This window comes from Ambystoma mexicanum, chromosome 5q, assembly GCF_040938575.1.
Source record: "Ambystoma mexicanum isolate Mex_15411 chromosome 5q, UKY_AmexF1_1, whole genome shotgun sequence".
Taxonomy (NCBI): Eukaryota; Metazoa; Chordata; class Amphibia; order Caudata; family Ambystomatidae; genus Ambystoma; species Ambystoma mexicanum.
In genome coordinates this window covers 234,537,093-234,563,925 of record NC_090933.1, presented here as the reverse complement: position 1 = coordinate 234,563,925, position 26,833 = coordinate 234,537,093, and the positions used below count along the sequence as shown (strand labels likewise).

At 47.3% G+C, this 26,833-nt stretch overlaps 1 protein-coding gene across 6 annotated transcripts in view; it reads left to right on the top strand.

Moving 5' to 3' along the window:
• Positions 1–26,833, top strand: part of ZNF516 (zinc finger protein 516) — a 440,923-nt gene that overhangs the window by 112,096 nt on the left and 301,994 nt on the right. The window contains exon 1 of one of the 6 annotated variants that reach the window (XM_069620742.1): positions 1,523–1,802. The exons of 4 other annotated variants lie outside the window; for them this stretch is intronic. The gene's annotated coding sequence lies outside the window, so the exon portion shown is untranslated. Of the gene's footprint in view, positions 1–1,522; positions 1,803–1,832; positions 2,780–26,833 lie in introns of those variants that run through there. One more of the 6 variants, XM_069620743.1, reaches the window with a different exon arrangement.

Here is a 26,833-nt window from a genome sequence, read left to right as displayed (position 1 = left end):
GCGTGTGACCGGTTGTGCCCTCGGAGTGCCTCACACTGGGCAGCAGCAATCTTCACCAGACCTGGCCTTCCTGTGATCTTAAATTCCAGCTTTGCCAAAACGGACTTTCCAGAGCACTTTTCCATGCAGACACAAGGGCCAAATGCCTCCTTACTGCTATTAGTATGCTGAATGATGACGACACTGCAATGTGACTGCTGCATGCATAGAAACCCAGTGCCAAAGTCAGGAATGCCAGCTGTTAATGCGCCGCACTCGGCCGATCTCTTCTCCCGTCTCCTTTGGAAACTTTTACTAGAGCGCTGCCTGGTCACTGGAAATCGGCCTGCCAATCTTAGATATGGCAGTAATTTTCCCTATTTCCTCCGTCAGCAGTGTTCTTCGCCTGCTTTGATGATGCCTGCGTGGCTGAGCCGACGCGCGCACCGCATGATCCCTTTGATGCCAGTATTATGATGACGGATCCCAATTGTGTCCTCTGCTGCAAAGAAACGTCTGCTGAGCTACTTCGTTCGGTGCTTCGTGTCGTCCTGCTTCCAGTCTCCCTGCAGCCGTCCTGCTGCTGTTCGTGGCTGACGGGGAGGAAGCATGAGAAGGGCCACCTTGCCCCCGCCAGATAAAGGCAAAATTCGGCCTGGGGGCAAGGCGGCCCCTTCTTTGAACTTCAAAAGGCCCCCGCTCAGCATCCGCAGGATGGGAAGGGGGGTCTTTGAAGTATGGAGGGCGAGGTGACAGGGGGCAGCGACTGCCGGTTGTCACCTGCCCCTCTCACCTCACCCTCCTGTCTTGGAGACGCGCTGTCTGGGTTCCCATTGTAAAGGGACCCAGCAGCCCGACCCCACCATGTGCATGCTAAGTGGGGCAGCGCCAAAAGGCACTGCCCCACCGGACTTAGCACAAACCCCCCACCTCCCAGCTTACGGCCCCGGGCCTCCCATCCGGGTGGGCCCGGGTGTACTCACACACATTCACAACGTCTGATGGCACCGGAAGGAACGCCGCAGAGATTTGCAATTGGCACACGGCTATGACGTCTTTCTAGGCACCGCCAGATGTTTTGACGTGAACTGAACTCGCGCACAAAGCGCTAAAGTGGCTTCCCAGGCTCACACAACGTGCTGCTCAAATTTGAGAAGCCGAGATTAGAATCCTGGCTGACTCCGTTGTGCCTGTGCGCATCGGCAATTGACGCAATTGTCCGTGAATAAAATGGCAAATCGTGACATTGTGAAGAAAGAAAAGCAGGCAACATATTGGGGTGGCTAAAAATAGGGCGCGTTTGGGCGTGTGGCATGCCCAGACATCCGTGGGTGTCTTGCACAGCTCGCATTGTGTCATTATGCTCGCCTCCTGCAGGGGATGTACCTGGCTGCCGTGCCGTGCCGGGGGAGGGAGGAGGAAGCAGGCAGCTGTTGCTGTGTTTTCAGTTGGAAGTGCACGGCAGAAGAAGAAGAGAAGGAGGGGGAGGAGGGGCTGCGCCGCACTGAGCCGGGCCCGATCTGCGGGGAGGCAGGGGGAGCTCTCGCCCTCACTCCTAGCCTAGCCGTGCGCCGTGACACAGGGAGCGAATGGGGAAGCGGGGCTGCTAACTTTAACAAAGGCACGGTCGTGAGGGGGGGGGGGCTGGCACCGAAGGGAGCGCACACCCGGAACGCAGGAGTACGGCTTTTTTTTTGGATTGCATCGTTTCCCAGGGATGTGGTGCGAGACCCGGCTTCACGGGGTGGACACAGCACCGAGAAGTCTCCCCTGGTGATTCTTGGAGGGCCATTATTGTCGGCGGCGGAGCGCTACAGTGTAAGGTAAATGGCGTCTATGTTTAACCTTCAGCCTGGTGTGTCCGAGGGAACTGGGGCTGCGGGGCATCGGGAGCCAACCCAGTCCAGCGAGCCCGCAGAGGGCAACTTTTCAGAATGGAGGTGAAGGATACAAGACACTAGTCCCCACATTCCAGTCTTGGTTTTCGAGCAAAATGCGTGGTTTACTAAATGACGAATAAAGACTGACCTAAGGGTTTCCCTTTGATACGTTTCTGATCTGTCAAGAATGGACATCGACCGGGAGCTCTTTCGGGTGTTGTTTGGGAACTTAGTATCACTGTGTCGTGGAAGGATCGGGGTTGTCTGATCGTGTATATTGAGGTGGGCGCCTTTAGCCTCTCCGTGTTCCAAAAACCCACCGAAAGTGTCAATTTGCTCTTGGGTGTCGGCGTGGCGATTGGCTGGTGGTTTTGTTTCTAAATACTGAACTTCTAGAATCTATCAACGCCTCTGCGCACCTCTGCCGGCAACAGCCAGCAACCAGACTCCCGTTTAAGATGGATGCCCCCCCTCTGGAATGGATTCGGTTCCATTTATGGACTAATTGTGACTCGCTGTGAAGCCTGCACACTAGTTTCCCGCATTGTACAGAACTTTGTGCTGATGAGACAATAGTAGATACTGTGTGCATCTAATGTGGGCCAAACCACTTCGGCGGCGAGGGGGGACATGCGCACTGGACACGGCTATTTTGCCCATTTTCGGTCGCATTCCGGCCCCCATTTGCTAGGAGCACAACCTACTATTTCGACAGAAGCGTTGATGAAAGTTTTGCGTGGGTGGAAGTGCCCCGAATTGAGAGTGACCCCAGGGATTGGTCATACCACCCCCACTCCGTGGGAATGGAGCATCCGGGCAGTCATGTGCAATGCTTTCCTTATTGCATTCAGCGCATGGGTTCACCTTCAGGTTCTCCCCGTTGCGTCCTTTCCCATTAAAGCTCATCACCTAGATTGGAGGTAAGTCCCCGCGGGGGTTGGGGGTTTTCGGCGTGGGTAAAACGCGCACCCTCTGCCCGCCCAGGTTCGCTACTCTGGCACCGAGATGGAACTTTACGCTGTTTTTTTTCTGTCCTCGCACCCTCTTCGTGTTGGTGGGATGCCTTGGCTGCGACGTGTGGTGTGTCGTTTGCTTCTCTGAGACGGTGCCAGGTGCCACCCATTAATTCCGAGTTGTGATCGTGGTTCTTGCATATCTGGGCGCCTTGTGGGCATTGCTGGTTGGTGTAATGCGGGCCAGCCGGAGCCCGCGAACTGCGAACAATGCCAGCGCTGGCAGGGAACTCGGGGCTCTTTATGCATGTGTTTGTGTGACGGGCGCGGGAGGGAGGGCCTGCCTGGATTGACAGTGCCCGCTTCCTCCCCAGGCTGCTCCTGCTCCAAGCTTACCACCAAGGCGTGTCAGCAGACCACCCCACTCCCCCCACCCACCGAGGTCGCCGGGTGTCGATGGCTTGCAAATGGTGGGACCCCAGAATGTTGAGGAAACTTTGTTTTGGAGGCTAACGGAGCACTGGATTGTCGTTACTGCCGCCCTGCGCGGTGGGTGTTGGCGGAGAATGAAACGCAAGCCCCCACAGCACTGGCGTAGCCCTCGTGATGGAGGAGGCTGCGAGTTCTGCCTTATGGACTAGTGCCCTTTTTCATGACCCCCTCCCCTTTTTTGGGGGAACTTATTGACTTTCTGTATTTGGTGACAGAAACTTTGCATGGGCGTGTGGGCGCGAACACTACCCCCGCCCCCCCCCCCCCCCCCCAAATCGCTCTTGTCCCCGTCCTTTTGTGCACATGACCGCCCCTGTGTGTTGCTTAAGTGCGCTGAAAAGGCCCCTGGAGTAACCTGTGGAATTTGAAATGCAAATAGCAACCCGTGTGAGCAGAGGCAGAACAAATCATCGCCGCCGAGGGGCGGGGGGAGGGGCGTCTGTGCCATCATGCTCTCGCCATGGCGGCTGTGTCATTATTTCTTTGATTAGTACTATTTCACATTTGGCAAGACCTCGGCCGTGACGTGGACACGGTTGGACCTTGGGCGAGATGGGGGGCGGGAGGGGGGGTTCCTTGGGTCTCTGTGGCGCCCCCTCTGGAGTGTTTACAGGGCCACCAGATTGGGAGATTAACATCTGTTAACATCTTCGCTTATCTGCAGCCAGAAATAGGTCAGCGCTTCCTCCAGGAGCCCCTGCTTCTGCTGCTGCACGCGGGCAAATAATGACATTACACTAATGGGTTTAAGCATTTCGGCCGCTTGAACATGTTTCATGTGCGGACCTTCTGGTTGCAGCTGTAGGGGACGGTCCCCGTTTTTGGCAGCGCTGCAATAGCACGCCCCCCACCACCCAAGGACGATATATGTGGGGGCGGTGGCAGTCGTCATTCCTGGGCGCCTATGCTGAGGAAGGGATTTCATTTTTTTTTTATCGTTGCCTGCCGCGAAGAATCCAGCACCTGAGCTAAATGACAATGCAACTAATGATACCTTTTTGATTTGCATGCTCCCGCCTTGTAACGGAGTGGCAGGTCTGTCGTCCAATGGGCATGCCTGGTCGCTCACTGATCAGAGGCTGCTCCTTTCACGTGCTGTCCTCTCCGAAGTTGCTCGGGTCCTTAGTACGTTTCTGCCTCTTCCTGTCAGTTTGGAGTTCTCCCTCTGCCACTCTTTCAACCGTGTCAACGGTGTTTTTCTAGCTCACAGCTGACATTGGTTTGACTTCACAGTGCTGTGTCCTAGTCCAAAATGTCAGCCCCTGCGCAATTTAGGAATCCAGCAGATAGGTGGACATTTTGGATCTCCAGATGTTTTGGACTACAGCTCCCATTAATCTCTGGCAGCGTAATGCTGTGGTATTTTGTAGTCCAAAACACCAGGATAGGCACAGGTTGCAGACTCCAAGATCGATGGATCTATGGTACACAGAAGCTGCTTTTGGTAAGTCATCTTTGCAGCCCATGTAACCATAGCGGTGCCACAAGTTATTGCCCACACATTTCTACTAGTGGTAACCAGGAAGAAATAAATTGGCCTTATCTCACTGTAAACATTTAGTTGATTGCACTTAACCCCAGGACCTTTTCGAAGAGAAGTCTGCGCCTACGTTCCCTTTCACTGTACAGATGTTGCCCCTTAAAGCACCAAATCCTGGGGGCGACCAGTCACCGAGTACACCCACACCATGGGCCAGGCGAATGCATCTATAGTGTGTTCTCGCGATATTGACAATGCTAATGGGTTGACGTCCCCCTCCACGGAGCCGACGTTGTCTTCCCCCTGAATTGTGGTGCAGCTGTGCTAGCATCTGGTGTTGCATTTGGGGGTCGTGTTGTGTGTGCTGGGAAGGTTTCGCACGGAGTGAGTGCCTGGTAACTGAAACGTTTGAGAAAGAGACGCCTCGTCAAGGGACTTGTTTTGTAACCCTATAGGGCCGACTTGGTAACGGCATGCTGTCTCTTTCCCCACCTGGTGCCCTGCAAACGTTATTATTACCGGCACGCTAGCAGTGCTTTGCATGTGTGGAGAATTGAGGGGGTTGCTAGTAGCTTGCCACAGCAACATCTTCTGGCTACAGTGCTGGAAATGGACAAAATGTACCAAGGGGGAGCCCCCCACTCCTCCAGCATTCGTATGCAGGGCCGTGGTTTGTCACTGGTGTGGGTGAGACTCAAGAGCGGAGCTAGGTGGTTGTCCTGAATATAGGATTCTGGCTGCTTTGCATAAAAACAAAGTGCATTTTGGGAACATAAAATGGACCACCAAATATGATATGATAGTTTATTTATATAGCGCCTATACACAATGTGTTTCAAAGCGCTTCAAGGCGAGGGAGGGAACAAGGGAAAATACAACCACATTCTTACAGGCCATGAACAGTGAGGATGTGAAATTAACTATCATACTCGACCTGATGACTTTTCAGATAGTGCAAGAGCTAAGACATAGATAAGGAAGGGAGGGGGAGAGGGGGAAGGAAATGGATTAAAAAATGTTGGCAGTAGTAATTCAAATGTGCATTTGTTCTCAGTATGCAATACACCCTGGGTATTGTGCTCATTTCATCTGTCAGAATAGTCACCATAAAAGTGAAATGTGTTAAAAGCAAGAGACATATCATAAAAGTCCTGTGCTCACCCGCACTGTAGTGTGTTCAGAAACTGTGTGGGCTGGGTGCATCCAAAAGTCCAACCATGTGGAAGGGTATGTGCACAGTGCACACACCTAAAAGGCGGTAGAAGAATGTGTAAAACGGTATCCAACGTTAATGAAAAGATATCAGAAAAAAGAGGTCGACTGCTTTCACTGACATCTGCGTTAGTCCATCTTCCTCAGAACCAGGGGCTTCTTTTGAATTCTTTTGCAAAGAGACCCATTTCTCATCTTATTGTCTGTGTGTGGACTACAGTGTGGGTGAATAAAGGCCTTCTATGAAATTCCCTTCTGAAATGTTCTGACATTATTACTGCATACCACATTGGTCCTAACTGTGGGGATATAAGGTGCTTTTTAACAGCATGCACTATTTACAGTTTAGTGGAGGGACAGCATTCCCTCCTTTCCTTTTAGTTTGGCGACACACCACCGTTGGCCTAAGGACAGTATTCCCTTGCAGGGACAGTATTGTGCTTCAATCTAGGGATAGCATTAATTTTAGCTTATACTGGTTTAAAACCTACATATTTCCCTTTTCTCTCCAGAAAATGTTATAAAATGTCTTAACCAGGTCTGCCTTCAGCCACTCAATTTGAAAGCACTGTGCATGTCCTTCACTGAAGTCCTGTTAAAAACAAGCATTGGCAAAGCCAGCCGTTTTTGGCTTGTGTATAAATATTAAGCATTTGCTAGGCACTGCTTTTAGATGCAGAGATATTTGCACCTGCTGCCAGCAATGGCCAGTTAATACCACTTCGGCAGTGCCTTTCCCTTGCCTGCAGAAAAGGCCAGAACTGTCAGTATTCTGAATGCTTGTTTCTCTCGCCTCATTCATGACGTTTCCTAGGTGTGTGGTACAAGTTAAACAGAGTTCACAAGGGCCGCAGTGGCAATTTTACTGCACTTAGTGTGGTATGCATAGTTTGCACCTCATACTGACCCTGCATTTGCAAACTGTTTTGGTTTTGAGTGTTGGTCACTTTAGGACATTTGCTGGTTGATGCAGGGCTGCGTGTGCCAGTCAAGGCTCCCTTTTCAGTGAAGAGTGTCCTGAATAACATGAGATAAGAGGGGTGTCGATGATGTCCCTTGGGAGGCGTGGCATGGCTCAAGTTGGCGCACAGCCCATTATCCTGTATAGATTAGAGCACATGACAGCCGTACACTGTGTGGTTCAAGCATCAAGGAAATGAGATCGCCCCAATTAAACCATTGACCAAAGCAAATGTAGACCTGAATTTGCCCAGGCCACGAAAGCAATCATCGTAATGGGTTTTTAGGAAGGTGATTGTGTTTCCTTTTCATCAGTAGCTGTTGATGAAAGTTGCTCTTTCTTGGTTTTGTGGAAGTCCAGTCGTGTGTGGCATGAAGTGGTGTTGTGATGTCTATTGAACTTTTTTCTCAACCCCCGTTTGTTACACTTTGGTTGGCGCTCTTACACAAAGCAAGATGAAGTCTGACCATTAATTACATACGTGTGCCACTCTCGTCACTTGACTTCAGATTTGTTCATGCCAGCTCTCCCCGGTCATGTGTCTGGTAGGATATGGACTGGTGTGAGGCTCTGTTTTGCTATGTGTGCGATAAATTGGCAGGATTTCCAGTCAAAATGATAGAGGATTAAAGGCAAACTTGATAAGATCTGGATCCGGCATCAAAGTAAGGGCAATCAGTGGAGTAACTTTGCTGAAAATGTTGGGGGGGACATGACATCTGAAGAAAAGGTGCCCCAGCCAAATTAATGGGGACAAATTGGTGTGACATGAAAGTTGGGGGAGACAAACGCCCTTGTCCCCCCTAAAATTACACCCATGAGGGCAATGTCCATATTAAGGCTGTCGTCATGGGCACTCACAGGTTCCCGCGTATACAAAGAGATCCTACTGTATCATCCCGTTGAGGGGGCATGCTCATTTATCTGGTGGTCGTGCTGGCCAATGGGGGCTCAGAGACCTTCATCTGCCCACAATTTCTTGGTTTATGGCGGATGGGAAGGTTTCCTTTGTGTGGCCAATGTGCGTTTTAGACTGGTTGAGAAATGTAGTTTGAGAATGAGATGGCCAATGTCCATGTTGTCTGGAGGGAGTCTGCCCTCTGAAAGCCTTTCTAGCAGTTCGGCTTTTGTGGCTCCTCAAGGGGCAAGTAGTATTGCAAGGGTATTAGGATTAGATGTTCTGACGCTAATTCCTTTGTCAGTGACGAAAAGTCGTGATGATGGATGTGGGAGCCGTAGCGTGATGTAACGGAAGTGTAAAATGGGAACTCCCGGGACGAGAGAAGGATTCTAGCCTGGGTTCATGAGGTTTAGGCATGCAACACTGCTGCAGTTGAGCTGAGATGTGGAAGAGTCTGGGAGCGTAGACTGCTTTCCTGCCCATAGCTTTTGTTGGATGATGTCCGACAGGGCTTCCAGAGGTTGAAAACGGGAGTTCATTTGGAGAGCCCCCATGCCACTCGGCTAGTGTATCTGGTTGCACAGAGACATTGAGTGGGTATGGGGAATTTAGTGATGCACGGTAGCGCAAGGATAATCTATAGGGTATTCACTTGAGTTGGACTAAGGGGAAATGGTTTGGGTCTATTTGACCTAAAACATTTGAACAAATCACATTTGAGAGAATTTATTTGACCTTTTTTTCAGTCTAAAATGTGGGGGGAGGCCCCCACTTCTCCTCCACATAATCTATACCCTTACCCACCACCATATATATATTTAATTACATTTTACTGAAAAAAGGGTCAGAAAAATTCGATCAAATGTTTTAGGTCAAATGTTTTTAGGACAATTATGCTAATACCGGGACAATGTAACCTGGAACAATAAGTATCAGACTGGTGTTGATACCTGAAGAAAATCTTTTGCTGGACCTAATGAGCTGAAGTTATGATTTCCGACGGATAACTCTTTCGTACTTGAGGGGAAGCTGCCAGTGGGCATGCCTTCTCAAGGGCTATGTTATGTTGATAGTTGTTTGTATGGTGCAGACGTACCACTGGTGTGTCCTTGTAGTCCTGTTGACTTGTTCAGAGGTTGTAGTCCCACGCGTGTGTGGAAGGGAGAATCAATGGGCTCTGTCTTAGGTTGATCTTGTTGTGTGTGAGGGCCAGAGAAGTTGCGCTGCACCTGTTTTGTTGTTCGGTGTATTGCATGGCCGCGTAGGTATGTATGGTGTTAGGCACATGATAGAAAGGCACCCGTGTAAGGCATGTCAGAAGGCTCCTGCCTAGGAAACCTTTGTGGCTATTGTAGTCGATGCGCAGTCAGTGACCATATTCTAGAGCACAGCTCCAGAAGCAGTGAGCGCCTCCCTCTTAGCCCCACCGCCGCACCCCCCGCCATCATGCTTCCTACTCGGATGCATGCATGCTCCTCATCACCTGTCCCGATCTCAGTACAAAGCTCCTTGATTTCCGTTTGGCTGCATGTGTTTTATTGACATGGCATTACAGCCCTAGGGCGAGGGCTATCGCTGTGCTGTTGGCCCACGCCCAAGTTATGCCCCGAGGTGAAGCAGAGGGCAAGGGACCATAACGGTTGTTACAGCCCCCTTCCAGAGCTGTAGTACCATTATTATAACGTGTCAACATTACAAATACATGTTTCAAATAGGACAGAAACATACAAAAACTGCCGAAAGAAGGTGTTCGGAACCTTCCAGTGAACATTGTCCAGGTGGAATATTGGCCAAGGAAGACGCTGAGCATTGAGGTGGAATGTTGGGTGGGCCACGTCACGCTTTGTAACAGCGGTTAAGGCCCTCCCTCTGCTGACCCATTGTTTACAGTAGCCCGCCAACATTCCAATGTGTCAATGTCTGCAGTGAAGGATGCAATTGCCACCCTTTTGATGGGTTTTCAGACATTGAAATCGAAACCAGAACTATTCTGGAAACGTGTCTCAAATTGTAAAGTGTGCAAAACCCACGAGTCACGCATCGGAGTTGAGGTGTGCAAGGAAAGGAAAGGGAAAATCACTCCCCTTTCTCTGGACGTTTGTGAGTAGATCCTATGCGGGCCCCCAGGTGGCTGACTCATGAGGGGCAGGGAAATGCCTCTGGGTTGCACTTCCATTTTGTGAATTGGGTGCATTTTACTCATTTGTATAATTCTCCTCTTAAGGGTGCGCACATGCCTTTTTGGACGAAAGCTTAACTTTTGTGAGCGGCCCCATTCGCTGATGAGACCAGGCGTGACCATTGTGAGGAAAGGAGAACTGCGCTGTTAATCAAGAAGTTTTGTGAAGGCTGGTATGAAAACGCAGGTGGTATATTATTGAAATAGCCGATGGTGTTGAACCGTTGCTTGCATTTGATGCGCAGAATCGAGATTCGCCCTGGGTAGACAATGGACTATAGTTACTGGGGTATTTCTTGAGCGCGGGCCTAACTGTGGGAAGCAACGGAGCGCTTTACAATCATAGGGGGAAGAACAAGGTCAGAGAGCAAAGAAACGAGGGAGCAGGGAGCTAACAGCGCCGGGAGGGCTATAGTCGGCAATGGATCTACAAGTAACCAGGGGAGGAAACAGTGTGATCCGATCAGCCAGTCCCAGGTATGGTGGAGAGTGGATGGTGGATGGACTCGTTGTTAAGTAATACGTTATTTAAAATTTGCTGCTATGGTACTTGAGAGTAAGAAAGTGTGGGATTTGTTTGGAATGAAGTATCTTGGTTTTAATAATGTCTATGAAATGTGTGCTTCTGCTTTCTTTAATTATTTTTGTTTTCGCTTATGTGTTCTTATAACTTCCGGGCCTCAATCAGAGGCGTTATTTATTGTGATGTTGCGCCGGTATGGAAATGGTGTGCTGGCAGAGCCGTTAACTGGCCTCGTTCCTTGCGAGACACTTCCGACATTACGTATTTGCATTCTGGGACTTGTAGTTCCATGTGTACATGTACAGGTATAGCAACTCGGGCGTACAGAGTGCTGTTGGCTAAGCATGAGGATTACGAGCATTAGGCCTCCGGTCTCGACATAGGACTAGAGTCCCCCCCAACTAGTTAAATGGGACCACGTGGCAGCTTTGCAGAACACACTACAAGGCAATCACGCGGGTAGTTTGTTTGTCACTTTTATTTTATTCTATGTATAACGTTTTACAAAGTGTGGTCCTGACCCCAAAGCACTAGAACACTTTACGGTGCACTCACCTGGGTCAGAAGTGCCCTCGTCTAGTGATAGATGCCTTGCGGGCCACCGGAGTGGCACAGTGAATGTACACGACTTTATCCTGGGGTGTGACCGTCGGATCGTTACACAATTAAAACTGGCCTCGCAACGTTTAGCAATCATGAAATATTCAGGCACCTGTTTGCTCAGGAGTTAAATTTTACTGCGCCTTGTTGCGATTGCAAACCTGTTTTCGGTGTGTGTGTGTGAGTTTTTTTTTTTTTTTAGGTGGGGGCTGGGGGCGGCGCGAACTGAGCTCTCTGTGGACCTTTCTTCTCTTTTGTTGTGTTTTCCATGGAACCTGGATAACGCTGCTGGGCGCGGAGTGGCCTTAAAAACCGGTGGTCGGGTTGGGCAACAAAGGGGAGGTGTGGCACACAGGCTCCCAGCTCCCCGGTTCACTGAACCGTTGCGTCCATCGCGGTGATGGGAAGTGAAGACGTTCAGCGACCACATGGCCGTGGGAGGAACATCGACAGATTAACCCCGCCGAGAAATAACGACGCCTGTGCACAACCCTTGCCTGCGGGCAGCAGTACTGCTTGCTTTCCGCCGTTGGGTGACTCGCGGGTTTACCTGAAGGTCATATGCGTTTTGAATTGGGAGTAAGCAAGGGGTCCATTTTGATACCCAGCGATTCAGCATGTCTAGAAGATGAGGTTCTGTCATGATAGCGCGTCACTACCCCGGGCCATCCCCCCTCTTTCTGAATGCTCGGGCTCTGAGCACAGGTGTCACTTTAACGCCTGGTAAATGGCCTCATAATTAAAACAAGCCGTCTTTTGATGTGCTTTTTTTTAACATACTCGGAGAGCTGGCTGATTTATTTTGTTGATGTGCCCATTGTTCACGGTTTGAACTTGTGTTCTACTAACTGAAGAGTTTCTTAAGAAGTTGCTTTTACTCTTGTGCAACCTATAGCCAGGCACTGAGAGTGAGTCAGTTGAGTTCCTGTATGTGACGTGGCAACTGCTTAGCGGCCCTGCTGTGATGGAATTAAAATATACATATCAGTTATGGAAGGAACCCACTTTCATTTCGCAAGGATGCCTGTGCGTTTTTAGGGTGGTGGGGGCGTATCCCTTTGAAAAAACGTTGTGAATCAGGTCCACTGTGTCATAAGTCACGTGCTGCCTTTATCGGTCACGTGCTACGCAGCCTGTTAAATGAGCCCACTCACCTGCCTGCAGTAATGAGGCTCAAGCCTCGGTATCCAAAAAATCACCGCTGATGGATAAAAATCTATCAGCAAGAAGAACACGCGCCTGCATTTGCAGGACTCTTGTCCTTTCTGTCGTTGTTTGACTATCTCAGGAATTCATTGTTGTACGAGCTGCGCCGCACTGGGATCGGTGCTGTTCGTCCACCGTTCAGCCAAAACTGCACTGTGGCGTCGGTGCCAGAGACCGTTGGGCACTGCAGTAGTTTATTAAAATAAAATCAATTGGACCTGTCAGAAGTCTACCCACATTTTCTTTCATGCTAGAAAGCACTTCGTAGCTCTAGGGTTCCTTTCCAAACGTCTTTGTAGGTCAGCGTGCTGTGCCACATTGCTTAAAACGGAATGCCCTCGAACCAGGTGTATCTGTATCATATTGACTTTGGCGGAACTGCGAAAAGATGACGCCGTTGGTGTTTGTGTTTATTAACTCCTGCTACCTGTACCCTAACTGGCCTGCATTTTGCTGTATTTGCCGAACTCCAGCGGGCCCCTTGGCATGTAATGGCATGATCTTCCTTTGCGGGTATCATGACCTGATTTGCAGGGATTGATAGCCGATTGTAGTGTTGAGGTTTGGAGAATCCTTTGCTCCAGTCAGTGCTCATAGAATCGATTACTTTCCCTCTCTGTGCAAACGGAATAATTCTGCCCTATAAAATAAGCGGCAGGAGACTCATTAGGGATGTCCCCGGCTTCATTAACTCGCTGTGGGTGTTTGCTAACTGCCAGAAAAAGCTTCCCCATGCGGTGAGCAACCATCGAATTGACGGAGTTGTTTGGGTACGTCTCAACCCCATATGTACCACTTGTGACGCACACGCAAAGCATGCGCTTTCTAAATATGTTAGGAGGCTTGACTTTCCCACGGGCAGTGCACAGCTTGGCTCCGTTCATTTCTGAGCATCTTTAACCCTGCCGACTCTCAGAAGCGACATGGTCATCTGTTGACTGCAAGCATTGTTACGTGGCATAGTGTATACCGACGCTACATACCTGACTGGATTTTGGTTGCAACCATGTCCGCAAGCAGTAACCAATTGTGCCTGATGGCAATTGAATATCTCAGTAACGGTGCCCGCATTGGCCACTCTGTGGCTCATGCAGTGGCATTTTGATTTGGTTGTCTGTTTTTTGCTTCCTGGCTTCCAGTTGAAAGGTTTGCACCGCAAGCCACCAGAGGCGTAGCCAGGATTGTCTAACAAGTGGGGTCTGCAGCTAATGTAGTTGGGCCCACCACTATTTGTAGTGACAAACATCTGTAAATGCCCCCAAAATGCTGCTGAATAGGCATTTACAAAATGTGGGTGGGCTTTGCCCGCTCAGGCCCTACCCTGTCTACGCCTCTGCAAGCCACATTTATTTGGCTAGCCAGGTTGACATCCCTGTTCAGAAAATGCACACAATGGAAGCCTAGCCTACCAGAGTTTACCAAAGAGGCCCGAGCAGCTCTGTATTTTTAGTGGACACTGGGCGAGCGGAACAAAATTGGTACTGCTGTGTGACACATATTTGGTTAATCTAGATTTTAATCCCCAGATGGTTCTTGGACCTGAAACAATGAACCTGGTGACACATTTTGATTGTAAAGTGAATAACACTGACTGTCCGATTCAGTGATTTGTGAGAAAAAACTAAATGTGAAAAAGAAGCGGGCCTGTGGTGCAAAGAAACTCCCACCGCTGGGAAACGAATTATATAACATATTTGGAAATCCACCATAACACAATGTATTGAAGAAGGGTTAGACGGAATCAGAAAATGGGCACCTTTGGCGAGAATAACCCTTTTTTTACATAGATTGATTCGAATTTTTTATTTGGAAAGTTGATTTCAAAATTGCTGACCTGTGCAATTCAAGATGTGACGCTGTAAATGTAAACTACTTAATTGATGTCACGACTAAGTGCTCAAAGCTCCTCTATTGTAAAGGCACGTCGAAATCTAATAGACTGCAATAAAAAGATGTTTTGACTTCATTGGAGAAAAGCATTTACAGACTCCAGTCTCTAAGGAAAATGTAGGGCTGGGATTCGAACCTGCACTGCTCAGTGTTGTCTTGCTTCCAAGACAAATGGATTGTGTGAGCGATCTTCCTGCCTCGGGAAAGTGCAGTATATGAAATGCAGATATTAAAATGGCTGTTCAATAGCATGACCTATGTCCATTCAAACGCTGCCGAGCTTTATTGAACACGTACAGACAAACCTGATCAGACATGCATTGACACAACACCCAAGCGTAACATGAACTCGCACAGGGAGACAGACCTCTTGCGTGCTGAAAGTTACCATGACGACCTAAAAGTTCGAAAAGTTTTCACTGCTCTCTCAGCAAATTACTTTTCTTATGAGGCCTGATATATCCCAAGTAATGTTGCGAAAGGAGGCAAAGCACATTCGAATCCAAAGTGTTACAATCCAGCCTTGTCTCCAAGTTGTCTTGTATCGTGCTTGTTCATGTAAACTGACAATATTTGCTATTTGGAAGCCGCGTCACATTTTTACCTCACGCAGCATGCCTTTTTGTTCTTGGAAATTCTTAGACCTTGATCGTTATCGACTCGCTTGAAAACGCGTCAGCAGGCACAACACGCTGAATTAAACATCTGTAGCATAAATATTTGGACCAAAAATATACTTTCCATTTTCTAAAGCGACTCGTTACATGTTCCACATGTTTACAAGTGGGGCGGCTTGCAGGAAACTGTCACTGCCTGGTCACTTCTCAGAAATGCCCTGAGAACAGGAACAGAGAACTCTGCTGCTGCTACGGGCGATGCTCACACAAACGGCAGGGAATCGGGCTTGGGAGTAGGCTTGCTGCAAACGCTAGCCACTGCGGCCGCCATATCTCGCGCGCGGCCCATGGCTGCCTAGGCTCGGGCCCTCGGTTGTCCTTTCAACACGCTGCATACTTGTGCTGTGCTTGTTATTCTGGTTTTCTTTCTGGAAGCAGGCTAATTATTTGGCATGGAGAATTCTTTGTTCCGAGTTGCCATGCGTGTTGCTGTGGGTAGCCCCCTCCAGCCCCACCCCTCCGTGGGAACAATGGGAAAGCAGGACTCCAAGATGGCATTTTCTACTCGATTTTTCGTTTAAGTTATGTTGGGGAAAAATGTGAAGTGTTTTCATGCAGAAAGTGCATATGTCAGTAGGGTTGCATGAAGTGGTAGAAAAACTGTTTTATTCTGAGTGTCCCCTGTAGTAAAAATAGTGTTTCCGGGCCCACCCACAAGCTAGAACTGCTTATATTTTCTATTAAAAGCAATCACCTTAATCCCTTTTTAAAAGAACCTCGGGCCCTCTCCCTGTCTTTCTTCGACTCCACCAGGGGGTGCGGGGGTGGGGGCAACCCCACAGTTTGAAGACCATTGCTGCGCTTGGGATTGGCAACATACAGGCACATATGTAGTGTACTTGACTGCTTCTATGAACTTCCACCTTGACAAATCTGTCTGACCGACTGTCAGTCTGAAATAACCGCAAAATAACACGAAGACTAGCTGCATAAATACACAAAACCCCTCAAAGCTACTCATTTTATTGACCTGGAAAGGAAGGTGGGCTGATTCGGGCCTTTTGGACTTGAGACCCGCAGGCTTCACACAGATTTCCGGACCTACAACACCAGTCTCAGAGCGCTATAGTCGCACCGGGTTTTCATGATAGCCAAAGGCAATTTAAATAACTCCCATTCAGAGTAATATTTCTTTTGCGTGGGTACCCTGAAAACAGGAGATGGATTACTCCCTTGAACATCAGAGTTAAAGATCCTCAGTTTACTGAGCACCCATACAATCGCTTGCCAACCTTTTACAGGTTGGTCTTCTCAAGTGCGTATGCAGGGTTCGAAATTGAGGGGGAGCTCGAAGCTATTTAGCTCCTGCTTCTAGCATAGTAGAGCCTGGTTAGCTTGAAACCAACAGATTCCAGGAGCTACTTTTGGCTCCTAAGGTCAACTGGGCCTTCTAAATATGCACATGCCTGGTTCTGCAGCGGTAGGTAGTTCCTGCTTACTGGTTGATGCTGAAAACCCAGTAGCTGGTTTTAGCTCCTGCTCATTGGATCTAAATTTCAAACCCTGTGTGTGGTCTAGTTACTGTGCAAGATTCAGGTTGTTGACAGAATGCAAAGTTCGGGCCTCATTACGAGGAAGGCGGTAGAGTGATAACGGTGCCGGTTGAGCTGCCGGCCACGTTATCCCTCTACCGCCTCATTACGAGGTCTACTCGTGGGTCCCGCAAAGTACATCTGGTAAAACCAGGCGTCATTAGCGGGATCCGCTAGCAGATCAGGATTCTAACAACGGGCTCGACATTAACGAGCCCGTTGTTAGCATCCTCCCCATTCCCATTGAGCCCTATGGGGGCTCAAATGGGAATGGGGATGTACCAGGTCCGGATTCCAGGAAAGGGAATTACGGGGCCCTCCAAGGTCGTAATGGCCCGGTAATTCCTCAGTCCTGGAACCCGGTACCCGGTATGGGGGTACAAGCGGCATGGCTACCTCCATACTGGTAATGAGGCCCTTAGTCTTCCTGGACAGGTGCAGCAAATGAGACATTGGGTTGCATATTTTCAGCAGGCAATTTGCGGCTGCTTAATAATCTTTCTGCTTCATGCAACCCACTTTTTCGGAGGTCACGCCCTATGTCCCTGTGCTTTGTTTGTATTTGAAATAGTTTCAGCACGTGTCAGAACCCTGTCTAATAAACGCTCAACGCTGCATCAAGCTGCATGCAGTCAGAGCGTCGACCAGTTCGTATTTCAATAGTATTTTCTGAAAAGCAGTAAATGCTTTGGTTAGCTTTGGAAGGCAGGTGGGGGGGCTGTAAGATTTTAGTGGTCATGCTTTACTCTCTTTTTCTGGGAATTGACGTTTTATGGATTTGTACGCATGCCAAAATATATATGAAGGTAAACATGTGTCAAATGTTTGTGGCTCGTTTGGAAATGTACCCAGGTGGCAACCAAAACACCTCATTGCATGTATTGCACCTCCGCAATCTGATTGCACTATGCCTAAAGATTGTCTGTCTGTTATCCCTTGTCTTCACTCCCTGCATGGTTACGCCTTAATTTTCACTTGGAAAAACTGCACAATTGTCGTCACACCTATTTGCTATTAACCCCATTGTCAGTTTTTACTATATGCACGTACTCTGCCTGTGCAGACTATTATCATTCAGAATTTCAAGGGCTATGAACGACTGCTGTATTCCGCTTGTTCCCTCCCTCCTAGAGCTCTTTGAAACACTTGCCTTGTGTATGAGCACTTTATAAATAAACATTAACCATAACATTGGGCCTCCTTACGTCCCTGCCGGTCTAGAAACAACTGTGGCGGTAAAACCGCCACCACTGTTGTTTTCGGACTGGCTGATTCAGAGCCCTGCAGCGGGAGGTGTCACTCCCAGCAGGTCTGACCTGGTGGGATTAACACCATCCGCCTGCAGGCGGACATCGAAACACCGGCTCTGCCATAGACGGAACCAGTGTTTCCATGGTCCTCATCCCCATGGAGTACTGTAGGACTCCATGGGAATGGGGAATTTACAGAATTCTGCTTCCGGAATTACCGGGTCACCCGGGTTGTAATGCCCCAGTGATTCCAGCAATCACGGAGGCGGAATGGTATGACATTCTTTCCAGCACGGCTACCGCCGTACTCGTAATGAGGCCTATTGTCTCTGATGGCACGTGATCTGAACAAATGCAGGTAGGACTGTTGGCATCAGGATTTTAGTTCTGAATTTTTGTTCGATTTTGTTCCTTTTTATAGAGTAAATCAGGCCAGCATCAGGTTTTCATCGCGCAGGGATATGGAACCTGTGGCTCTCCAGATCTTTTGGATGAGGGGATTGTGGGAGTCACAATCCAAAACATCCGGAGAGCTGCAGGTTGCCCGCCATGTCTCTGAGCCTAGAATACAATCTACTTAGGCATTTCCGGGAGTGTCCATTTTTGATTGGGGTCGTTCAGTTAATGTTGGTAAATGTGTTGGGATCCTATTTGATAGAACGGTAGCTGCAGAGATCCCTTTCCACCACTTGTTCGATGCAGATCACATTTGCCTATGACTTGCCAAATAAACCAGTTTACCAAATCTGAAGTAATGACCCTCGTACCGCCACACACACATGTAAGACATTATTTTGTTTTCAAGAATAAATAACACACTGCATATATATGAAAATAATACAACATGTGCGTGTAGCAAACCAGCCATTCTTATAAAAAATCCCAAATATGCAAAAAAAGTACCTTCATGAAATAATAATCGTCATTTGCGCAACAAGGTGCACCTTCAACCCATCTCCACCATTCGTCCACATTCATACTCTTATTTTTCTGAACCCTAATGTACCACAAAGGTTCGAGAGAACATGTGGGAAGGATGAGAGAGACAGTTGCATCTTCGATCTGTGGCCTCTCAAGAACTGGGGGGGGGTTTGCACTTCAGAAGCTTGATTCCTTCAGATACAGTTTATTTTTGCACTTTCACAATGGAGCTCGAATCACAAAGATGCTACCTGGGGTAGGTCTGACTTACCTTGACCCACAACTGAAGAGGACTGCTCCGTTAACAAAGTCAGTTAGGGGGAGTAGCTCTGATTTACACCGGCCTTACTTAGGGAAAGTCGTTACTCAGTGTAACTTTTATTTTGGCTTGAATAGCCAGGTCAAGGGCAAGTCAGACTTATCTCTGGTAGCTTCTTTGTAATTTGGCCCACTGACTGAGACGAGTAATTGACTGGGCATTGAGACCATCAATTCCTTTGTGCCCATATTTGCAAGCATCATGTGACTACAAGCCCTTGTCCTTTTGAATTACCCTATGTAGGGGAACTTCAGGAAGCACCTGTATGAAAACTTGACCAAGAAAGGCGGGCATCAAAGCACCATTACTTAGCATTTTGTACAAAGACTTTCTCATATCTCCAAGTTTCAGAAGGCAACAGGTTCCTCCGCCAATCGGAGGGGCAGACAGATCAAATTCTCATTTAATGTACAGTTTGTTTGGGTTTCAAAATTGAGGAATTACAAATCAGGGTGACTCGCTAACAATATTGAGTTTCCATCATGATTTTATTCCCATTATTGAAGTTTTAAGTACTAAACCTACTGTTTAGGTACTTATTTTTGTATTCTTCAATTCAATATTCGGAATCAACGAGCAGTTGCTAAAACCAGCTCCTGGGTGTCGGGCATCACCCAGTAGGCTGAAGCTATGACTAGGGAACCAGGAGTGAGTACACACTGCACCTCAAATCTGACTTCCATAGGAGAGGCAAACTTTAACTTTTTGCCCATTATTCATGATACATTATGTTTAAATATGTACTAGACATGTCCTAATTCTTCTTTATTAACATTCTCAAATACTCAGTCAATGCCACAGATATATGCTTGTAGGGTACAAGTTGGCTTAGGGAGCTAAACGTTGCTCCTGGGAACTGTTGGTTTCAGGCAAACCAGTCTCTCCTTGGGACAAATATTTTAGGGGTTCAGTAGATCTAAGTCTTTCTACAAGGACAGGTACACTACATCTGCAAAAACAGTTTGTTCACATTTTTCTTTATACTTTTCTCTGTGGCTTGACTAGAGGAATGCATGCAATGGTTTATTTTCACCTTGGTGGATACCTGGCTTTAGTCCAGATTGAGCAGCATTTTGTTGCTAGGTAGCATGAATATTTGGTGCAGAAAACGCAACAATGTTCCGCTAATTACTATTTCCCCACTTCCTCGAGGTTTGGAATGTGAATTAAAGAATACTCAAGATAACTCTTGCTCGCTATCCTTGCTTAAGGAAAGGGTCTGGCCTTTGGGTGGGGGGAAGAGGAGGAGAAACAGGTGTTGACGAGTTTCCGTTCCAAGACCCACCCTTTACACAGATTACCTAACATGTAGGTGCAGGTATTAGATACATGGATATTTATGGAATTCTTTTCATGCAGTGACAGACTGGCCTGCCACATGCTCCAAAGGCAAAACAGACTCTCCACCCATGCCCACATTCAGGCACAGGTATCTGGTGTATCCAATAACACGGCTGAACTTTTCTAAATCTGCAGGGAGCTAGCCAACCGTTTCGCAGTCTCCTACTGCCCTCTTCCTTCCCAGGCCCTCTTCAACACACTGGCAACACACTTTGTCACCAAATCCCAGGACATCCTGAACACACTTGTTGCTCGCCTGCCAAACCCATCCCACACACCCTTGTCTCTCTTGGCCCCTCGCCCTCCTCCTTCTACCTTCTTCTCCTTCACCCCTGTCACACCTGGAGAAGTTACCAGAGTTGTCCGTTCTATGAAGGCTTCTTCCAAACAGGATCCACCCTGCTCGTCCAGAAGGACAATATTGGCTCTCTTGCCACCGCACTCACTGTTTTCAGCTACCACTCTTTCACCGCTGGTTCTTTCCCCTACTTCCTCAAGCACTATCTTGTGCACCCGCTCCTGAAAAAAACTTCAGCCGACCCTACCTGTCCATCCAACTACCACCCTATTTCAATCACCCCTTCCTGGGTATACTGCTGTAGAAGCTGGCCTTGCCCCAACTCAACTTGCACACAGAACTTGTCATTGGTCTCCACAATCATCAATCTGTATTACGAGCATCCAGAGGCATGGAAACTGCTCTTCTGAACACCTGCGGAGAACTGCTTGCATCACTGCACTCCAACTCCCCAGCTGTCCTCATCCAACTTGGTCTTACCTCTGAGATTGAAACTGTCAACTATTCCATCCTCATACATATGATCCACGATACACTTGGTATCTCGGAATGGGCACTGGAATGGTGACCTCTTTCCTAACTGACCACTCTTCCCAAGTCATCTTGGGAACCTTCTCCTCTCCTACTTCCTTCTCCACCTGTAATGCCCCCCAGGGATCTATCCTCTCACCCTGGCTCTTTATCATCTACCTTGCTCAGTTGGCACTCGTTTCCTCCATCTCCCCCAACTTCCAGTATTATGCAGATTACAATCAACTCTTTTCAGACTCCCTGCTGACTCACGCACATCTTCCTTCATCCCTGACTGCCTATCTGCCATCCAGGCCTGGAGCACTTCCAACGATCTCTGCCTCAATGCCAGCAAAACTGAGATGCTTCCGATTGGGACCCCTGCTCCTTCCTTCTTCGCTTCTCTCTGGCCCTCCACTTTGGGCTCACCCCCTGCTCCTTCTTCTGAAGCCAGAAACCTTGGAGTCATCTTTGACTCCTCTCTCTCCTTCCTCCCTCACACTCAGGACATTGCTAAGAAGACTGCATCTACCCTGCCCTAAAAAGACACCACTAGCTCCTGGTTGCTGCATGGATACAAATCAAATCCCTCTGCATCATCCACAAGACTCTCTAGGGCTGTGGACCACACTATGTGCAACTGTTTTACAAAATTCTCTCTTTCTAGACCTCTATGTTCCTCTGGCATCAGCTCCCTGTGTGTAAAGCGTTTCACTAAACGGAGAGCAGGAAGTTGTTTGCTTTCCTCATCTGGATCCCTCCTATGGAACAGCCTCCTCCTCCCTCTGAGTCTTGAGCAGGACCGTCTAAAGTTCCGAAAGCACCTCAAGACTTTCCTCTTTTCCTCCCCCTTCCCTTCGTCCCTCCTCTGCTAATTTCACAGTTGCTGTGATTGGTGTCTTGGACCCTTCTGCATCCTCAGCGCTCCTGACTACTCGCACCCAATCTCCCCACTTCGGTCTACCCTCAGCACTTGCCTCGGCACACTGTCCGCACTGGAGATTCGCACTTCAACACCCAACGCAGCTTCTGGCCGCTTAGCACTTACCATACCTTGCACTTCATCTGTGGCTCACCCTCGAGCACGGACACCCGAGCACCTACCCACTGCCCTCTTCCTTGCTGCACTTGCACATTCTCAATACTCGCAAGGCATAATAGGTTTGGTCATCCTTTCCCCCACTGTATTTCTTATATATTTTAATTGCACTGCAATCCCATGTTCCTTCCCTGTTGCCCTGTGGGAGCTTTGAAACAGAATGTATTTGCTGTATAGGTGCCTAACAAGCAAACAGTAAACAAACAAACAAACAAATAAGGATAATATGGATAAGAAGCACATGGCATTTTTTTTAAAGAATTGCAAGCGCTCTCCTCTTATAACACAAAAGGAATGCGGGGTGCTACCCACTACACATTAAAACACGTAATAGCCTATAGTTTTGCATTTTTTTTTTGTTGCTAAGACTGGAGCACTGTGGCGGCTGCTTTTTAGAATTTTGGAACATAGTTGAAAACATGATATAAGAACGCTAAACATACATCTGAACGTGACAGCATTGGTCAGTGTGAACTGGGGGCCATTAATAAAGTAAAGACACTTGAATTTTAAGATGTTAATACAATAAGCTGCATTCATAGTTAATAAGATTGTTCTAAATGTTACATTAAATCTAACTGCATTTGCAAAACACTACTTTCTGTTTGGTAGCCTTACAGTGATGAGATCACTAGGTTTCAATAGAACATTCTCTAAATCAAATGACTGTTTTTTCCTTTCACTTGTTTGTGTTAATTGAGTACTGAGGAACTATTGTGGCATCAAACCAAAAAGTATTTTTATCATTCTTTTTATGGACTTATCATAAAATTGCAAGAAATATTCAAGCAACTTACACAATAAAATGTTAAACTGTCCCTTACACACACACCCCTCCCCACCCTAGAGTAATTTTAGATTGGGGTATGTCGCTGAGAAGATATTCAAACATGAGTTTACAATATCAGCAATTAATCAGTCTATTTTAAAATTGCATAGCGACTTCAACCTTCTTGGGCAGGAGAGAGCAAATTACTCTGTCACAGAATCTAAATAAGGATGCCAGGATTTACGAAATGTCTTCCCAGTACCCCTGCGTGCAGAGCTGAGCTTATCCATTGGAAACATGCGCCACCTCCTGGTTTGCCCCCGAAAAGTAAATAAACTGCTAGTCATAACCACAATGCGAAGTCAACGGGAAAGTCTTATCCTGAGAATTCCCAAGAAGGGTGCAGGTGGTTATTTAGAGCCTTTCCTATGCTCTTAATCTCTATTCTTCATAGAACATGCTTGAGCGTTTCAAATGTGGGGGTTGGAGACAACCCACAACATTTAATAGAGCACAGGGACATAGGTTACCCCGCCTGTTTGGCACTGGCTGGTAGTGTTTATAGCACAATAGTAACCAATCATATCATTAGATCTGCACTTAATTTAAAGAGCACCAAAAATACATTTGCGCATTTAACACATTTTATTATCTGGTGTGGCATAAAAAGGCCTATTGAGGCTGTTATACATACATGGTTATTTTCAAGCCCATTACTTCTGGGATTGTCACACAAGATATATCATGTTTCATATTCATAAAATATACAATTTGCAATTAGAATATTTGCACTCTGGGGGTTAGTACTAGTCGTGACTTAGAATGTGGTTGTTATAACCAATACATCTGTCTAGTCCAACCCACAACAGCCATACAGAGACACCAATAGGAAAGGCCTCACAGCTGAACCCCAAGCACCAACGGCTCATTGAAACAAGTTATGGAGAGGTCCGACGGCAATCGAGATACTGAATAACACAAAGACAAGCACAATCACGACCGAGATTGAGAAAAGAGTGCAGAGAGGTTCTCAGTGGCACCAAAACATCCCAAATGTTGAGCTCAGTAGGCCCCGACACTGAAAAGGGCAAAGCGTGCACATGAGGGCAAGGACATCTCTGTCTCCGAGGAGGACGAGGGGGGGAGTAACACTGGCATCGAAATGTTCGATGCTCATAGACAAATTCCTTTATATCAATGTCAGCGGACACCCCTCAACGTCGGAAGGAATGGTCCAATGGGGGAGACACTGTGTGCCAGCTGAAAATGTGAGATTCGAGGACAAGACTAGCTGCCAAGAGGACACATATTCAACACACGAGTACCCTGAGCACACTGTTGACAAAGACGCACACATAGTCCCACTTACTATGTGGAACCTGATCATTTTATAACGGCTTCTCCAGATGAGGAGGAGCCAGCAGTGTTGTTATCCCCTATGGAGGACACATTTTTATACACAGGCCCAGTCACCAGAGCACCACAGCAATTTGGGATAATGGCAGAGGAAACCTATCAAAGAGATAAACTTCATAGAGGATGTACTGGAGCAGGTATCTGATTGTATCCCTCTACTTGCTTCTATTAAAAATTGAATGAACCGCTCTTTACTGAAGACGGGCAACACTTGGGCAGTTAACCCAAGAGTGGAAAAGAAATATAGGCCCTCACCCACATACATAAGGGGTCAATCTATTCCAGACACTTTAGTGGTAGCTACAGTACTCGAAAGAGCAACTCTGCCAATGACAGTTACTGAATACCCCCCAGATAAGGAGAGTGGGTGCATATATGCGTTTGGGAAATAGCCTGCCCCTTCAGTGGCCTATGGCTTAAGGATTGCTAATGCTATGCCACTCATATACAGATATAAAGGGTCACAAAGGGATGAGATGGAGGGACTGGCCAAACAGATCCCTGATGAGCTACAAGGAGCCTTTTTATAATATCATCTCTGAGGGTAAACACTCTGCAAATGCAATTATAAAAGAAAATAGTCTAGACAAAGCAGTAACAGCGGGTCGACAAATAGCGTGCACAGTCATCGTCAAGCAACCCACTTTGCTTAGTACAGTGTTTAAACCAGAAAACGCTGCTTAACCTTTTAAACAAGCCACATACCTGTTCATGGCGGCAGTAGATGAGTTTCTAGAAAGAGCAAAGAAGGATCACAATACCATAAAGACACTGGGGCAAATCTTGGGGAGAACTTTTCAAAGCCGAGGTTTCCCAGCAAACAGACTGCCCCTTCGGTTGGCGACGTATACGCAGCCAACTACTCACCAGTCACAAACAGGGTCCCGTTTGTTCACAGGATCACAAGTCCAGCAGGGCACATACTTTGCACCCTCCCGGAACATGCGCAGGTGTAAACCAAGAGGAAGAGGACAATCCACAAGAGGGCCGTCCTCCACCCAAATCATGAGTCGCAGGTTTAGGTCCCCTCCCATGCATCCACAGTAGAAGGATGCATAAAACATTTCACCTACGCAGGGTAGGGCATAACATCAGAACAGTGGGTGTTAAACACAGTGCCAAAGGGGTACTGCATTGAGTTAATTCAGCCTCCATGCAGTCTACCGCAATGAGACAGGAAAATGTCAAAAGAACACAGGGATATGCTGAAAAGGGAAATCAAGGCCTTACTACTAAAGAACCTTTTCATTAGGTAAACCAGGCATTTACTCATTTTAGTTTCTAGTTCCAAAAAAGGACAAAACTGAACAAATTCCACCAGGAAGTCATTCTCTTAACAAGAAAAAGCATCTACATGTCCACACTGGACATGAAAGATGCATACTTTCAAATTTCCATGTTCCAGAGTCACAGAAGATTCCTAAGGTTAAAGGTAGAGATACAATGTCAAAGTACCACCTTTTGGAATAGCATCGGCAATATATAATACAAGAAATATGACTTACCCAGTAATCGTCTTTCTGTAGCTTGTATCTGCTTAGCATCCCATGTGTCCATATACCTCCCCACAAAGGAAAAACAGAACAGTGGATACAGAATGCCATACTCACTTACAGACACAAGTAGATCTATTGAGAGCTGGTAAAACAACAAATCTTCTGAACACATTGACGTGTCAAGGATTGTAGGTCACTTTACACACAGCATAATGATAGTGTAACGGGAATGCCACGTTTTTTAAATTTGAAAAAGAATATGCAATGCTTGAGTCAACCACTAGTTGGCGGACTATGCTTAGCGTGTTATTCTAAGCAGACACAAGCTCCACAAAGACGATTACTGGGCGATATTTGTCTTACACTTTTCAAATGATGTAATCCCCTTTTTCATAAAAAGATGTCTGGTAACACGCATGCTCATAGGACTCCCATCCTGTGGTCTCTATTTCTCTCAATGCCTGCTGCAAGCTAAGTACCAGATGGGAATGATCTTGCATGCATACACTGGTGGATAGCATTTAATCCAGAGCCTTCTTTTAGCAATCTAACTTAGAGACATGCATCCAAACTCAAGATATTCACATTTTTAAGGGCAGCAAAAAAGTTAGAATTCCTCAACTACTTATTTTCTTGTGAAAGTCATGGCATCGTTGCGTTCCCCAACCTTGTTGCTTTTTCTACTTGATCAACTCTCTCCCATAGCAGCCAAAATTTTCATTAATTGCCAACATGCAATCAGCCTGCAATGAAACCACATCAACTCTGAATGCCTCTTTGAGATCTTCCCAGGGGCCTTGAATTGTCTCTTTTCGAGCAACTCCTTTGGTAAGGTATTATAAGAGGTAATTTCCTCAGCCATGTCTGGTTTTCCTGCAACCCTTGGATCTGCTTGAGTGGGTTTCCCATGTATATCGTACACATTTTTTTTAAAAAATGCGAATGCGGT